The sequence below is a fragment of the Nerophis ophidion genome, linkage group LG15 (assembly GCF_033978795.1).
Source record: "Nerophis ophidion isolate RoL-2023_Sa linkage group LG15, RoL_Noph_v1.0, whole genome shotgun sequence".
Taxonomy (NCBI): Eukaryota; Metazoa; Chordata; class Actinopteri; order Syngnathiformes; family Syngnathidae; genus Nerophis; species Nerophis ophidion.
Window position 1 is genome coordinate 14,735,459 of NC_084625.1, and position 17,387 is coordinate 14,752,845.

Genomic DNA, 17,387 nt, shown 5'->3' on the forward strand with positions numbered 1-17,387 from the left:
AGCGAGACCAGCTTGCTAGTAAATAAATACAATTTTAAAAATTAAGGCAGCTCACTGGTAAGTGCTGCTATTTGAGCTATTTTTGGAACAGGCCAGCGGGCGACTCATCTGGTCCTTACGGGCTACCTTGTGCCCGCGGGCACCGCGCTGGTGACACCTGAGCTACACTATATTTAAACTATATTGCCAAAAGTATTTGGCCACCTGCCTTGACTCACATATGAACTTGAAGTGCCATCCCATTCCTAACCCATAAGAATGAGATGGCTGTCCACAAGGTTGCGGAGTGTGTTTATAGGAATTTTTGACCATTCTTCCAAAAGCGCTTTGTTGAGGTCACACACTGATGTCTCCATTCCAATTCATCCCAAAGGAGTTATATCGGGTTCAAGTCAGGACTCTGTGCAGGCCAGTCAAGTTCAACCACACCAGACTGTCATCCATGTCTTTATGGACCTTGCTGTGTGCACTGGTGCACAGTCATGTTGGAAGAAGAAGGGGCCCGTTAAAAAACTGTACCCACGGGGTTTAGAGCATGGAATTGTCCAAAATGTTTTGGTATCCTGGAGCATTCAAAGTTATTTCACTGGAACTAAGAGGCCAAGCCCAACTCCTGAAAAACAACCCCAGACCATAATTCCTCCTCCACCAAATTTTACACTCGGCACAATGCATTACGATATGTACCGTTCTCCTGGCAACCTCTAAACCCAGACTCATCCATCAGATTGCCACATGGAAAAGTGTGATTCATCACTCCAGAGAACGTGCTTCCACTGCTCCAGAGTCCAGTGGCGACCACAACATCCGACACTTTGCATTGAACTTGGTGATGTATGGCTTAGATTCTGATGCTCGGCCATGGAAACCCATTCCATTGAGCTCTCTGCATAATGTACGTGGGCTAATTGGAAGGTCACATGAAGCTTGGAGCTCTGTAGCAACCCCTGTCTGTCAGTTTATGTGGCCTACAACTTTGTGGCTGAGTTGCTGTTGTTCCCAAACTCTTCCATTTTCTTAAAACAAAACCGACAGTTGACTTTGGAATATTTACGAGTGAGGAAATTTCACGACTGGATTTCTGGTACAGGTGGCATCCTATGACAGTTCCACGCTGGAAATCACTGAAAGCGGCCCATTCTTTCACAAATGTTTGTAGAAACAGTCTTCATGCCTGAGTGCTTGATTTTATACACCTAGTGATTAGGACACCTGTTTCTCATCATTTCGATGGGTGGTCAAATACTGTTGGCAATATAGTCTATAAAAGCGTTATAATGAAGGCAATGCATGATGTAAGTGTCTATATCAGCTATATTGGCCTACTATCAAAATCATTTTAAAAACTCTTATATAAGTGTTATAATTAAGACAACACATGATGCAAGTGTCCATATTAACAACTATTAGCCTACTATCAAAATGACTGTTGCAGGCTGACACAAAATGTTTGTTGACAGAAATGTTGAAATGTAATATTTATTTTCTACATTTTTACAACATTGGGAAACATTAGTAAAACTTTTCAGAGGGTGAGATAACTCCTGGAAATGACTGGCTCAGAATGGCCAAAGGTATAGATGCGTGTTCAAGTTAAAGGAAAGAGTCGGCCGTCCTTATTTAGTGTTATGGGTAACGTTTGCTGTGGTCTGGAACAACATGGCACACAAACAACTATCTGTCACGCAGCCAACGTTTACAGTACATACAGATAATGTGTCATGAGACATGTAAATATAAATGAAATACACAGAGGACATAAGTAAAGGAATTTAAATGAGCTGACATATACCTACACACAAGGTATACACACAAGGTATGATGATGCAATATGTACGTACCGCTTGCCTAAATAGCATGTTAGCATCGATTAGCTTGCAGTCATCCAGTGACCAAATATGCCTGCTTAGCACGCTAACAAGTCAATAACAGCCACAAAGCTCACCTTTGTGCATTCATGCACAGTATAAAATGTTTGGTGGACAAAATGAGACAAAAAAGGAGTGGCATAAAACAAGTATTTCTGTGGCAGCGTCGGAGAAAGTTATACATGTAAACAAACTGTTGAGTCACAGTCCACTCAACGGTGAGTTCAAGTAGTGGGACAAAACGGCGCTCGCCAAGTACTGTTATCAGTAAAGCATTAACACAAACATATTAAATAGTGGGATTTCAAACAATGAGGAGGATTGGGGTCATGTTTGTCCTTTTACAGAAACCAGATTACAACAGAAAGATATATTTTTCACCCCATTTTTTTTCTCATTTCCATACATTTTTAAAAAAGCTCCACCAGAGCCCCAGGTTGCTGACCCCCGGTTAAGGCCAATCCAACTAGGAGAATCCCGATAAAACGTTTTAACTACGATACCGATACCAATGTTGGACTCTTGAGTACTGGCAGATACAGATCTTGATCCCATACCGTATCAGCAAGAGACTTGTTGTTTTGCAGTGTAGAATGTTAGGAAAGCCTTAATTGAGTGAAATGAGTCAAACAGAGAACAAGGCTTGGCATGAAAACACAAACCTACTAATCACCATTCTGGAAATGATTTATGCTGTCTCTAAGTTGAAGTAGGACAATTCATGGCAACAGCAATTCATTTAGTTAAGTTCATCACACAGTAAGTTCAGTGATCCAGACACATTTGTTACTAGATACATTTTAACATAGATATAGTTATATACAACTATATTTATTTAATACTTGTTTATGTTTCTACGTTTGTAAATGTGATGTTTTAAACTGCAATATTGTTCAATTAAGGACATCTATTGTGTATGTCTAGCTTGTGTGCTATTGTGTGCTTGGCTGCTGTGTAGCTGCAAGCTCCAAGTATCCTATAGCATAGCATATTTAGCTTTTGTAAAAAACTTGACTGAAACACACTAAACGTTTTGGAAATTACATGGAACTTAACGATTAAAAACAATAATTAAATGACTAGGAAGCTTTTATGATGCAACAGTTTGATCCTGGAAGATATTATGTAATTAAAAAAAAAAAATAGATAGTACATTATTTTTTTATTTTTTTTATTTATGTATTTATTTATTTAATTACTATGACCCCAAAAGGGACAAACGGTAGAAAATGGATGGGTGTATGAATAAATAGTACATGAATAATATCAGTAGTATTTTTGAATAAAAAGGTAATAATATTATTAAAAATGATGATCACAACATTATTAAAAATAAAACTATGATGATTATCATAATAATAATAATAATAATACTGGTAATACTATTGATGATGATACAATTAAAAATAAACATAATAGTAAATAATAGTAGTAATAATAAGTAATACAATAAAGCGTCTCAGATTAATGTGTTTTTATTCAAACCAATACTAAATAAATAAATGATAAAATACATAAAACACCATTTTAAAGAATGAAATACAAAACCTTTAAATCAATCAAAAATACAAGGATAATATATTAATAATAATAATAATAATGCTACAAATAAAACAAAATTAATACAAACAACCAAAGATGATGATGATAATAATAATAATAATGATAATAATAATATAAATGATAATAATAATAAAAATAATAATAATAATAATAATTCTCATTATTATTATTATTATAATACCAGTAATAACAATAGAAACAGTAAAAATAAAGAATAAAAACATGATGTTTCGGGGAAAAAAAATCTATGTTTTTTAAAGAAACACCTTTTTAAAATGTAAAAATCTGTATGTTGTTTATATATATTTTTGATCATTTTCCTGATGTACTTACATCATGTGGTTTATTTAGTACATATGTAACATCATCTACAAGGATACAAATAATTGCTATTGCGACATCCAGTGGACACATTTAGAACAGCAGTTTATTCCATTAAACAATTAAATTTTAACTTTTATAATTAGCAAACGTGTCCTGCTGGCCGGATAAGACCTGTTCGCGGGCCTCGGACCGTACGTTTGACACCCCTGATTTAGACGATTCGGTCAGATATCCGATATTGATATCAGATCGATACACCCTTAAAATCCCACCAAAGTTAGGCATCTTCATCCCGTCTGTGCTCGCAATTGAATCAGCGGCGACCGAAATGTGACTTTTAATGTGATTAGCCGACATTTAACTGCCATAATTCGCAGCTATAAAAGCGTCCCGTGCTAATGTGTTTTTTTTTTCCTTTTTCCTCAAGGCGTGAAAAAAAAAGAAGGCAAAATCAAACTGAACAAGTAAATTAGAAAAGTAAATTGTTTGAGGCTAGAATGTCAATATGGAATTTAATTACCTACACTGCGGCAAAAATCAATGGAGATTATTTTTCGAAGCAAAGCGGGGGTTTGGAATAATTACATTGGCCTCATGATAACGGCCGTCTCGTCACCCTGGATGGGAGGAGGTTGTTTTTTATTTGGTTTTATTCTTCCCTTGTCTGGGGATGAGGACCCGGCGCTTTCCCCTCCCTGCTGGAGGCAATGAAGTGGTGTTTTTCGGGCAGTGGTCGTGGCATCGTCTGGAAACGCAAACGCAATCCGCTCGCCACGCACACAGCAGACCCGGACGGTGGTCGGCGATTTGGGGGTTGCTGGGTTTAGTTGTTTTGTTTTTTTTTAAAGCGAAACAGAATCAGTTTGCCTCTGAGACCTGTTGATGGTGCAGAAATAGCTCAGAACACAGAAAATCGATGCTCCACTCCTCCCTGAGTAGTGTTTCACGGCCAGGACAAACACGGTGGGAATAAACGCCGCCCCCAGTCAGGGTCACCTGAACACAGTGAAGTGAAGTGAAGTATATTTATATAGCGCTTTTCTCAAGTGACTCAAAGCACTTTACATAGTGAAACCCAATATTTAAGTTACATTTAAACCAGTGTGGGTGGCACTGGGAGCAGGTGGGTAATGTGTCTTGCCCAAGGACACAACGGCAGTGACTAGGATGGCTGAAGCGGGAATCGAACCTGCAACCCTAAAGTTGCTGGCACGGCCACTTTACCAACTGAGCTATACCGCCCCAGCGCTTCTATCCCACATTCCAGCCATCGCTTTGGCGATACCACATCTTTAAACACATGCTGTGCAACAATTTACAGTCACACACTTACAAAGAACATAATGTCATGGCTGTCGTGAGTTTCCAATCATTTCTACAACTCTTATTTTTTGTGATGGAGTGAGAATTTTCATCCAGAAGCTCTTATCTTTGTCCATGTGATGTCAGATGAAACAAAAAGTGAGCTGTTTGGCCTCAATACCCAGCAATATATTTGGAGGAAAAAAGGTGAGGGCTTTTAATCCAAGGAACACCATAACTACCGTCAAGCATGGTGTTGGTAGTATTATGGTCTGGGCCTGTTTTGCTGCCAATGGAACTGGTGCTTTAAATGGGACATTGAAAAACGAAGATTACCTCCTACAAACCCCATTTCCATATGAGTTGGGAAATTGTGTTAGATGTAAATATAAACGGAATACAATGATTTGCAAATCCTTTTCAACCCGTATTCAGTTGAATGCACTACAAAGACAAGATATTTGATGATCAAACTCATAAACTTTATTTTTTTTTTGCAAATAATAATTAACTTAGAATTTCATGGCTGCAACACGTGCCAAAGTAGTTGGGAAAGGGCATGTTCACCACTGTGTTACATCACATTTTTTTTTAACAACACCTAATAAAGGTTTGGGAACTGAGGAAACTAATTGTTGAAGCTTTGAAAGTGGAATTCTTTCCCATTATTGTTTTATGTAGAGCTTCAGTCGTTCAACAGTCCGGGGTCACTGGTGTCGTATTTTCCGCTTCATAATGCGCCACACATTTTTGATGGGAGACAGGTCTGGACCACAGGCAGGCCAGGAAAGTACCCGCACTCTTTTTTTTACAAAGCCACGCTGTTGTAACACTTGTCTTGCTGAAATAAGCAGGGGCATCGATGATAACGTTGCTTGGATGACAACGTATGTTGTTCCAAAACCTGTATGGACCTTTTAGCATTAATGGTGCCTTCACAGAGGTGTAAGTTACCCATGCCTTGGGCACTAATACACCCCCATACCATCACAGATGCTGGCTTTTGAACTTTGCGCCTATAACAATCCGAATGGTTATTTTCCTTTTTGTTCCGGAGGACACCACGTCCTCTGTTTCCAAATATAATTTGAAATGTGGACTCGTCAAACCACAGAACACTTTTCCACTTTGCATCAGTCCATCTTAGGTGAGTTCGGGCCCAGCCAAGCCGGCAGCGATTTAGGATATTGTTAATAAATCGGTTTGGCTTTACATAGTAGAGTTTTACCTTGCACTTACAGAAGTAGCGACCAACTGTAGTTACTGACAGTGGTTTTAATTAAGTGTTCCTGAACCCATGTGGTGATATCCTTTACATACTGATGTCGGTTTTTGATGCAGTACCGCCTGAGGGATCAAAAGTCTGTAATATCATCGCTTACTTGCAGTGATTTCACCAGATTCTCTGAAATGTTGATGATTTTACGGACCGTAGATGGTAAAATCCCTAAATTCCTTGCAATAGCTCGTTGAGAAATGTTGTTCTAAAACTGTTCGACAATTTGCTTACAAAGTGGTGACCCTCAACCCATCCTTGTTTGTGAATTACTTAGCATTTCATGGAAGCTGCTTTTATACCCAATCATGGCACCCAACTGTTCCCATTTAGCCTGCACACCTGTGGGATATTCCATATAAGTGTTTGATGAGCATTCCTCAACTTTATCAATATTTATTGCCACCTTTCCCAACTTCTTTGTCACGTGGTGCTGACATCAAATCCTAAAGTTAATGATTACTTGCAAAAAAAAAAATGTTTATCAGTTTGGACATCAAATAAGTTGTCTTTGTAGCATATTCAACTGAATATGGGTTGAAAATGTTTTGCAAATCATTGTATTCCGTTTATATTTACATCTAACACAATTTCCCAACTCATATGGAAACGGGGTTTGTAGTTTGTGACCTTTGCTGGGCATGGTGGTGATGGTGCGTTCTTCCATGATGCAGTTCGGGCTCGGACACAGCATAGAGGTAAGAAATGATTGATTTATTTAACAAATAACACAGACTTAGTCAAAACAAACCAAACTAGCATGTGAGCTAGAAAACAACCAAAAGCGCGAGCAAGGAAGCTAGGTAAATAACAAAAAACTTGCACTCGGCAGAAAAGGCAAAACCAACAGAACTAGCATGGAAGCTAGAAGAAAACATAAGCATAGCGTGGGAGCTAGCAAAATACGAAACAGGTTTACCAGAAACAGAGCAGCGTCGTCACTTGTCATGGGTAACAAAAGCTAGGCTTAAATAAGAGACAGTAATTACAAACAGGTGCAAGTCTAAAACAAGGGACAGGTGAAACTAATAGGCAACCATGGTGACAGAACAAACCAGGAAGTGCACAAACAAACTCAAAATCCAAATAATATAAGATTGGGGCAGCGGATCATAAAATAGTTCTTCAGGACTAACTAAAATCATCAGCCTGGAGGTTCAGTCTTGAAGTGCAGTAGAGTGTTCGAACAGGACAATGACCCCAAACACACGTCAAAAGCGGTAAACAAATAGTAAACACTTCCTTGTGGTCTACATAACATAGAATGGTGGTTCTTTGGTCAAAATGTTGCATAAATTATGTTTTACAGATCACCTTCAAGCCGGTTTCTGACATTCACTTCAGGATGCGCCATTTTGCGGGCGGTCTTATTTACGTGGCTCACCTTCGACAGCGTCATCTCCCCGTCATCTTTGTTGTAGCGGTGTAGCGTGCAAGGACGAGATTGGAAAAAGTGTTAAAAGTTGGAGCTAACTGTTTTAATGACATTCAAACGTTACTTAAATCAATAACGGAGCAACAGCTACTCATCCGTGGCTCACTAGTGAAAAAACGTCCGACCGGAACTCTCTAATAATTAAAGTTCCTTGGGTGAATAATTTAAACTCACTACACTGGTATGTTTTAGCGCTTTCATGGCGAGTTTACTGACAGATATAAGTAAGAACTTTACACTACTTTATATCAGAAATGGCAACAGCGAAACATGAATGTCCCATAACAAGAAGATGGAAAAAAAGAAGAAGCGTCTCAACTACGGTGTCCACAGGACTACAAAGGCGGATGCGCGCAAGTTTTCAAGACTTATGCAAATACGGATCAGCAGGTACCAGTAGGTAAGAAAAGTTGCTTTTGCATAATATCGCAAAACAAAAGATAGATAGATAGATAGATAGATGGATGGATAGATAGATAGATAGATAGATAGATAGATAGATAGATAGATAGATAGATAGATAGATAGATAGATAGATAGATAGATAGATAGATAGATAGATAGATAGATAGATAGATAGATAGATAGATAGATAGATAGTACTTTATTGATTCCTTCATGAGAGTTCCTTCAGGAAAATTAAAATAAAAAGATAATGTTTTAGCTTATACACACACCATAATAATACTTGTATGTTGAAGCCCAGTACAATCCATCATAGCTTACCAAAGTCATACTAAAACAATTTGTTCACACGTATCTCTTATGTGTGACTGCCATCTACTGGTCACACTTATCATTACACCATGTACCAAATAAAATGGTTTCGAGGTCGACAAGCAAAACCAGGATTTTCCGTACATTACACTCACTGTTGAGGTTTGAGAAAATGAAAGCATTTTAAGTGCGCCTTATAGTCCGAAGAATACGGTACTTTTCAAGCTAGAATAGTTTTGGATGGAGAATCAAATCTGAATCAAATCGTCACACCCAATAATTGAATCGAATCGAATCGAGTCGTGTGGTGCCCAAAGATTCACCGCCCTAAAAAGCAGGCAGTTTACAAGTATCTCTTATGTGTGACTGCCATCTACTGGTCACACTTATCATTACACCATGTACCAAATAAAATGGCTTTGAGATCGGCAATCAAAACCAGAATTTTTCCGTACATTACACGCACTGTCGAGGTTTGAGAAAATGAAAGGATTTTAAGTGCGCCTTATAGTCCGAAGAATACGGTACTTTTCAAACTAGAATAGTTTTGGACCGAGAATCGACTCTAAGTCGAATTGTCACTCCCAATAATTGAATCGAATCGAGTCGTGTGGTGCCCAAAGATTCACCGCCCTAAAAAGCAGGCAGTTTACAAGTATCTCTTATGTGTGACTGCCATCTACTGGTCACACTTATCATTACACCATGTACCAAATAAAATGGCTTCGAGGTCGGCAAGCAAAACCAGAATTTTTCCGTACATTACATGCACTGTTGTGGTTTGTGAAATTGAAAGGATTTTAAGTGTGCCTTATAGTCCGAAGAATACGGTACTTTTCAAGCTAGAATAGTTTTGGATGGAGAATCGACTCTGAATCGAATCGTCACTCCCAATAATTGAATCGAATCGAGTGAAAGTGGTGCCCAAAGATTCACCGCCCTAAAAAGCAGGCAGTTTACAAGTATCTCTTATGTGTGACTGCCATCTACTGGTCACACTTATCATTACACCATGTACCAAATAAAATGGCTTCGAGGTCAGCAAGCAAAACCAAAATTTTTCCGTACATTACACGCACTGTCGAGGTTTGAGAAAATGAAAGGATTTTACGTGCGCCTTATAGTCCGAAGAATATGGTACTTTTCAAGCTAGAATAGTTTTGGATTGTGAATCGACTCTGAATCGAATCGTCACTCCCAATAATTGAATCGAATCGAGTGGTGTGGTCCCCAAAGATTCACCGCCCTAAAAAGCAGGCAGTTTACAAGTATCTCTTATGTGTGACTGCCATCTACTGGTCAAACTTATCATTACACCATGTACCAAATAAAATGGCTTCGAGGTCGGCAAGCAAAACCAGAATTTTTCCGTACATTACACGCACTGTCGAGGTTTGATAAAATGAAAGGATTTTAAGTGCGCCCTATAGTCCGAAAAATACGGTACTTTTCAAGCTAAAATATTTTTGGATCGAGAATCGACTCTGAATCGAATCGTCACTCCCAATAATTTATTCAAATCGAGTGAAAGTGGTGCTCAAAGATTCACCGCTTTAAAAAGAAGGCAGTTTACAAGTATCTGTTATGTGTGACTGCCATCTACTGGTCACACTTATCATTACACTATGTACCAAATAAAATGGCTTCGAGGTCGGCAAGCAAAACCAGAATTTTTCCGTACATTACACTTACTGTCGAGGTTTGAGAAAATTAATATTTTAAGTGCGCCTTATAGTCCGAAGAATACGGTACTTTTCAAGCTAGAATAGTTTTGGACCGAGAATTGACTCTAAATCGAATAGTCACTCCCAATAATTGAATCGAATTTAGTCGTGTGGTGCCCAAAGATTCACTGCCCTAAAAAGCAGGCACTTTACAAGTATCTCTTATGTGTGACTGCCATCTACTGGTCACACGTATCATTACACCATGTACCAAATAAAATGGCTTCGAGGTCAGCAAGCAAAACAAGAATTTTTCTTTACATTGCACGCACTGCCGAGGTCTGAGAAAATGAAAGGATTTTAAGTGCGGCTTATAGTCCGAAGAATACGGTACTTTTCAAGCTAGAATCGTTTCGGATCGAGAATCGACTCTGAATCGAATCGTCACACCCAATAATTGAATCGAATCGAGTGAAAGTGGTGCCCAAAGATTCACCGCCCTAAAAAGCAGGGAGTTTACAAGTATCTCTTATGTGTGACTGCCATCTACTGGTCACACTTATCATTACACCATGTACCAAATAAAATGGCTTCGAGGTCAGCAAGCAAAACCAGAATTTTTCCGTACATTACACGCACTGTCGAGGTCTGAGAAAATGAAAGGATTTTAAGTGCGGCTTATAGTCCGAAGAATACGGTACTTTTCAAGCTATAATAGTTTTGGATCGGGAATCGACTCTGAATCGCATCGTCATTCCCAATAATTGAAACGAATCGAGTGGTGTGGTCCCCAAAAATTCACCGCCCTAAAAAGTAGTCCCTCGCTGCGTTGTCACAGAAACAAAGACCTCCAGTTTTTACTGTGTAGTCTACTTCGTTGACATAAATCAGAGCAGCGCTAAAGGCAGCACACACACACACACACACACATTTCCCCAGTGCTCGACCTGACGTGGAGCAAGTCGCTAAGCAGCTTTCTTGCCATACTTTGCTAATCCCATCTCCAAGTCGCCTCACCACTGCCTGTTTGATGCCGATGCTGCATGGGAGCGCCATGTAATTACCCTTAATCTTCATTTCAATTGGAGGTAATTAGTGATGCAACATCACAACCTCGGGATGAGATGTTAGCAGTTTGAAAAAAAAAAAACAAGCAATAGCGGACGGTGTTTAGAACCCGTGTGTGCGGGGCTCCGCGCCGGAAAGGAGGTCAACGCACCCTTTGTCCTCTGATTTGTGTTTGCGTTGCGCTTTAAGTGATGTATGCGGCCTCGGCATCGTGCTAATGAACACAAACAATCTGGTATCCAAGAACACGCGTGCTAAGAGCTTGTTTGCTTGACGGGAACATTGTGTTTGTTGTTCGGAGGCGCTGGCCGTCAACTGGAGTGGAGCAGTCGGATTGATGAAATTAGACTGACGTTTGTGTGCCAGCGATGAGCTGGTCTGAGAAACTGTATAAGCACATGGTGTTTACAATGATCTCATTTATCCCACAAGTCATGGATTAAGTTATACCCTATTCTTATTTATTACCTCCAGGATTTCAAGAATTCAACTAGGAATTATGAACGGCGTCGCAATCTTGTCCAATTCCCTAAACTTTCTCGCCCATTTTAGCGAATCTGCGTCTTTATTGCCAATCAAATTTGTCTATGAGTGGTGCTCAAACGTCTACTGTCCAATCAAAACTTCGCTTTGTTTTTTTCGTGTAGACCAAGGATAAACAGCAATGTGTAAAAACGGATATATTCATTCTTCTACTGTCGTCCCCCATAGCTCAGACCTACTTTCGGTCTATGTGAACAGAGCTAAGACTTCTGGGTAGTGTACAACCGTAGTATTTAACATTTACTTCTTTGTGTATTAATATTTTCATTTAACCACTTTTTTATCAATGGTAAATCAATTGGAACTAGCTGCTATACTAGATCTGACCAATCTGAGTTTAAGACTTGATCTGACCAATTAGGTCTGAGACTAAATTTGACCAATCTGGGTCTATGACTAGATCTGACCAATCTGAGTCTAAGACTAGATCAGACCAATCTAAATCTAAGACTAGATATGACAAAAAACTTCAACCAATCCCTAAGAATTATATGCGGTGTCGCAATATTGTCCAATTCTCTAAACTTCTCCACCCAATTTAAAAAAATCGGCTTCTTTGTCGCCAATCAGATTTTTCTCTGAGTGGTGCTCAAACATCTACTGTCCAATCAAAACTTAGGTTTGTTTTTTTGCATGTAGACCAAGGAGAAACAGCAATGTGTAACAACGTATCCATTCTTCTAATGTCGTCCCACGTAGCTCAGACCTACTTTTGGTCCATGTCTACAACGCTAAGACTTCTGGGTAATGGAGTATTTAACATTTACTTCTTAGTGTATTAATATATTCATTTAACCATTTTTTTATCAATGGTAAATCGATTGGCACCAGCCGCTATACTAGATCTGACCAATCGGAGTCTAAGACTAGAGCTGACCAATCTAAATTTAAGACTAGATTTGACCAATCTAAGTCTATGAGCATTAACTGACAAAAGCCTACTGAGGTATTGGCACCAGCTGCTATACTAGATCAGACCAATCGGAGTCCAAGACTAGAGCTGACCAATCTAAATTTAAGACTAGATTTGAACAATCTAAGTCTATGAGCATGAACTGATCAAAGCCTACTGAGGTATTGGCACCAGTTGCTATATTACATCTGACCAATCTGAGTCTAAGACTAGAGCTGACCAATCTAAATTTAAGACTAGATTTGACCAATCTAAGTCTATGAACATGAACTGATAAAGCCTACTGAGGTATTGGCACCAGCTGCTATATTACATCTGACCAATCTGAGTCTAAGACTAGATCTGACCAATTGGGTCTGAGACTAGATTTGACCAATCTGGGTCTATGACTAGATCTGACCAATCTGAGTCCAAGACTAGATCAGACCAATCTAAATCTAAGACTAGATATGACAAAAAAATTCAACCAATCCCTAAGAATTATGTGCGGTGTCGCAATCTTGTCCAATTCCCTAAACTCTCTCGCCCATTTTAGCAAATCTGCGTCTTTATCCCCAATCAAATTTGTCTCTGAGCGGAGTTCAAACGTCTACTGTCCAATCAAAACTTAGCTTTTTTTTTTCCGTGTAGACCAAGGAGAGACAGCAATGTGTAACAACGGATCTATTGATTCTTTTTCTGTCGTCCCACGTAGCTCAGACCGACTTTCGGTCTATGTCTACAGAGCTAAGACTTCTGGGTAGTGTACAACCGTAGTATTTAACATTTACTTCTTTGTGTATTAATATTTTCATTTAACCATTTTTTTATCAATGGTAAATTAATTGGCACCAGCCGCTATACTAGATCTGACCAATCGGAGTCTAAGACTAGAGCTGACCAATCTAAATTTAAGACTAGATTTGACAAATCTAAGTCCATGAGCATGAACTGATAAAGCCTACTGAGGTATTGGCACCAGCTGCTATATTAAATCTGACCAATCCGAGTCTAAGACTAGATCTGACCAATCGGGTCTGAGACTAGATTTGACCAATCTGGGTCTATGACTAGATCTGACCAATCTGAGTCTAAGACTAGTTCAGACCAATCTAAATCTAATACTAGATATGACAAAAAAATTCAACCAATCCCTAAGAATTATGTGCGGTGTCGCAATCTTGTCCAATTCCCCAAACTTCTCCACCCAATTTTAAAAAATCGGCTTCTTTGTCGCCAATCAAATTATTCTCTGTGTGGTGTTCAAACATCTACTGTCCAATCAAAACTTAGGTTTGTCTTTTTTCGTGTAGACCAAGGAGAAACAGCAATTTGTAAAAACGTATCCATTCTTCTAATGTGGTCCCACGTAGCTCAGACCTACTTTCGGTCCATGTCTACAGCGCTAAGACTTCTGGGTAATGTAGTATTTAAAATTTACTTATTTGTGTATTAATATATTCATTTAACCATTTTTTAATCAATGGTAAATCAATTGGGACCAGCCGCTATACTAGATCTGACCAATCTAAATATAAAACTAGATCCGACCAGTTTGAGTCTAAGACTAGATCTGACCAATCTGAGTCTAAGACTAAATCTGACCAATCTGAGTCTAAGACTAGAGCTGACCAATCTAGGTCTAAGACGAGATCTGACCAATATAAATTTAGGACTAGATCTGACCCATCGAAGTCCAAGACTATATCTGACCAATCTGAGTCCAAGACTAGGTTTGACCTTTCTGGGTCTCAGACTAGATGTGACCAATCTGAGTCTAAGACTAGAGCTGACCAATCTTGGTCCAAGACTAGATCTGACCAATCTGGGTCTAAAACTAGATCCGACCAAGTTCAATCTAAGACTGGATATGACAAAAAAATTCAACCAATCCCTAAGAATTATGTACGGCGTCACAATCTTGTCCAATTCTCTAAACTTCTCCGCCCATTTTAATGAATCGGCTTCTTTGTCGCTTATCATATTTTTCTCTGAGTGGTGCTCAAACATCTACTGTCCAATCAAAACTTAGGTTTGTTTTTTTGGCGTAGACAAAGAGAAACAGCAATGTGTAACAACGTATCCATTCTTCTAATGTCGTCCCTCGTAGCTCAGACCTACTTTCGGTCCATGTCTACAGCACTAATACTTCTGGGTAATGCAGTATTTAACATATACTTCTTTGTGTATTAATATATTAATTTAATCATTGTTTTTATCCAGGGTAAATCAATTGGCACCAGCCGCTATACTAGATCTGACCAATCTTAGTCTGAGACTAGATTTGACCAATCTAAATATAAGACTAGATCCGACCAATTTAAGTCTAAGACTAGAGCTGACAAATCCAAGTCTTAGACTAGATCTGACCTATCTGAATTTAAGACTAGATCTGACCAATCTAAGTCTATGAGCATGAACTGATAAAGTCTACTGAGGTATTGGCACCAGCCGCTATACTAGAACTGACCAATCTGAGTCTAAGACTAGATCTGACCAATCTAAATCTAAGACTAGATCCGACAAAAAAATTCAACCAATTCCTGAGCATTATGTGCTGCGTCGCAATCTTGTCAATTCCCTAAACTTCCCTGCCCATTTTAGAGAATCGGCATATTTATCGCCAATCAGATTTGTCTCTGAGTGGTGCTCAAACATCTACTGTCCAATCAAAGCTTAGGTTTGTTTTTTTGAGTAGACAAAGCAGAAACAGCAATGTGTACCAACATATTTATTAATTCTTCTAACGTCGTCCAACATAGTTCAGACCTACTTTTGGTCCATGTCTATAGCGCTGAGACTTCTGGGTAATGGAGTATTTAACATTTACTTCTTTGGGTATTAATAGATTCATTTAACCATTGTTTTTAACCAGGCTAAATCAATTGGTACCAGCCGCTATACTAGATCTGACCAATCTGAGTCTGAGACTAGATCTGACCAATCTGAGTCTAAGACTACATCTGAACAATCTGAGTCTAAGACTAGATCTGAACAATCTAACTCTCAGACGAGAGCTGACCAATCTAAGTCTAAGACTAGATATGACCAATCTAAGTCTATGAGCATGAACTGATGAGGCCAACTGAGGTATAGGCACCAGCTGCTATACTAGGACTGACCAATCTGAGTCTAAGACTAGATCGGACCAATCTAAATCCAAGACTAGATCTGACAAAAAAAAATTCAACCAATCCCTACGAATTATGTGAAGCCTTGCAATCTTGTCCAATTCGCTAAATTTATATATGTAGCGGTATAGCTCGGTTGGTATAGCGGCCCGTGCCAGCAACTTGAGGGTTCCAAGTTCGATCCCCGCTTTGGCCATCCTAGTCACTGCCGTTGAGTCCTTGGGCAAGACACTTTACCCACCTGCTCCCAGTGCCACCCACACTGGTTTAAATGTAACTTTGATATTGGGTTTTCACTATGTAAAGTACTTCAAATCACTAAAAAAAAAGCACTATATAAATATTATAAATTATTATTATAAATATCGGAAATATTTAATATATATATTAAATATTTCCGATATTTAAAATGTAATATTGGAAATTATTGGTATATAATATAAATGGTAAAGTCAGATGATAGTCTCTTGTCGACTCATTTCCCAACAAAAGTGGTGGTGACACTTTCCATTCGTCCATTTTCTACCGCTTGTCCCTCTTGGAGTCGTGCTGGAGCCTATCCCAGCCGCACTCTGGAAAAGTCGCCACTTCATCGCAGGGTCAACACGGATAGACAACATTGACACTCACACATGTACACACTAGGGGCCAATTTAGAGTTCCCAATATAATTAAAATAAATGTTTGCTATTATTAGTTATAGTTAAATAAAACAATACAGTCATTTGACAAATGAGTTCTGGGGTGTTTCTACTTTTTATGTTATGATCATAGTTTATTTTGGGTTTGGGTTAAGTTCTGTTTCAGCATCCCTTTTTTGTGTTTCTTGGTTGTAATGGGTGCTGATTATGTTCACCTGCCTCGGATTAGTGTTCGGGACGCTCACTTGTTCCCGAGCACTAAACAGAGAGCTTTTCCCGTCACTCAGTCTAGTGCTTTTGTCTTTGCTTTACGCAACTAATACAATGGATGTTTTTAGTTCCCTGTGTGTATCTTACGCTAAGTCCCGTCTTAGTGTTTTCCTTGTTAGGCACGCTTCTGTTGGTTTGTTCCTGTTTGTGTTTTACAATTCATGGGAATAAATCATTTCTTACCTGCACGCTGTACCCGGAGTTCCTGCTGCATCGTCGGAAGAACAATCATCATGCCCCCTCGTCCTCGTTCTCATCATCGTTTCATTTTAAATCTGTGTGGTATAAAATGAGTAAAACATCAATAGGGTAATTGTTTTCCAAATGTTGTCGAATTTCTTAGGTTGAATGTACAAGGAACACTTAAAATATTGCTTTTTTTTAAATAAAAATACCAACGAATCAACCTGTATTTTTTTTTTTTAAAAAAGCTTTAAAAATGTGCAACTTTGGCTTCAATGTTGTAAAAAACAGCTTTCGCGAATCCCAAAACAATCACAGAAATAGCCAGCTAAATCCTGGAATCACTACTTCCATCCATCCATTTTCTACCGCTTGTCCCTTGCGGGATAAAGCGGGTGCTGGAGCCTATCTCAGGTGCATTTGGGCGGAAGACAGGGTACACCCTGGAAAAGTCGCCACCTCATCACAGGGTCAACACACACAGACAGACAACATTCACACTCACATTCA

General features: G+C 39.0%; 1 long non-coding RNA gene across 1 annotated transcript in view; it reads right to left on the reverse strand.

Annotated features, from left to right (window-relative positions):
* Positions 1-3,669: 3,669 nt before the first annotated feature.
* Positions 3,670-17,387, reverse strand: part of LOC133569301 (uncharacterized) — a 186,541-nt gene continuing 172,823 nt past the window's right edge. The window contains exons 3-4 of the long non-coding RNA XR_009809791.1: positions 16,878-16,969; positions 3,670-4,751 (exon numbers count right to left, since the gene is read on the reverse strand). This is a non-coding gene — a long non-coding RNA (uncharacterized LOC133569301). The remainder of the gene's footprint in view (positions 4,752-16,877; positions 16,970-17,387) is intronic.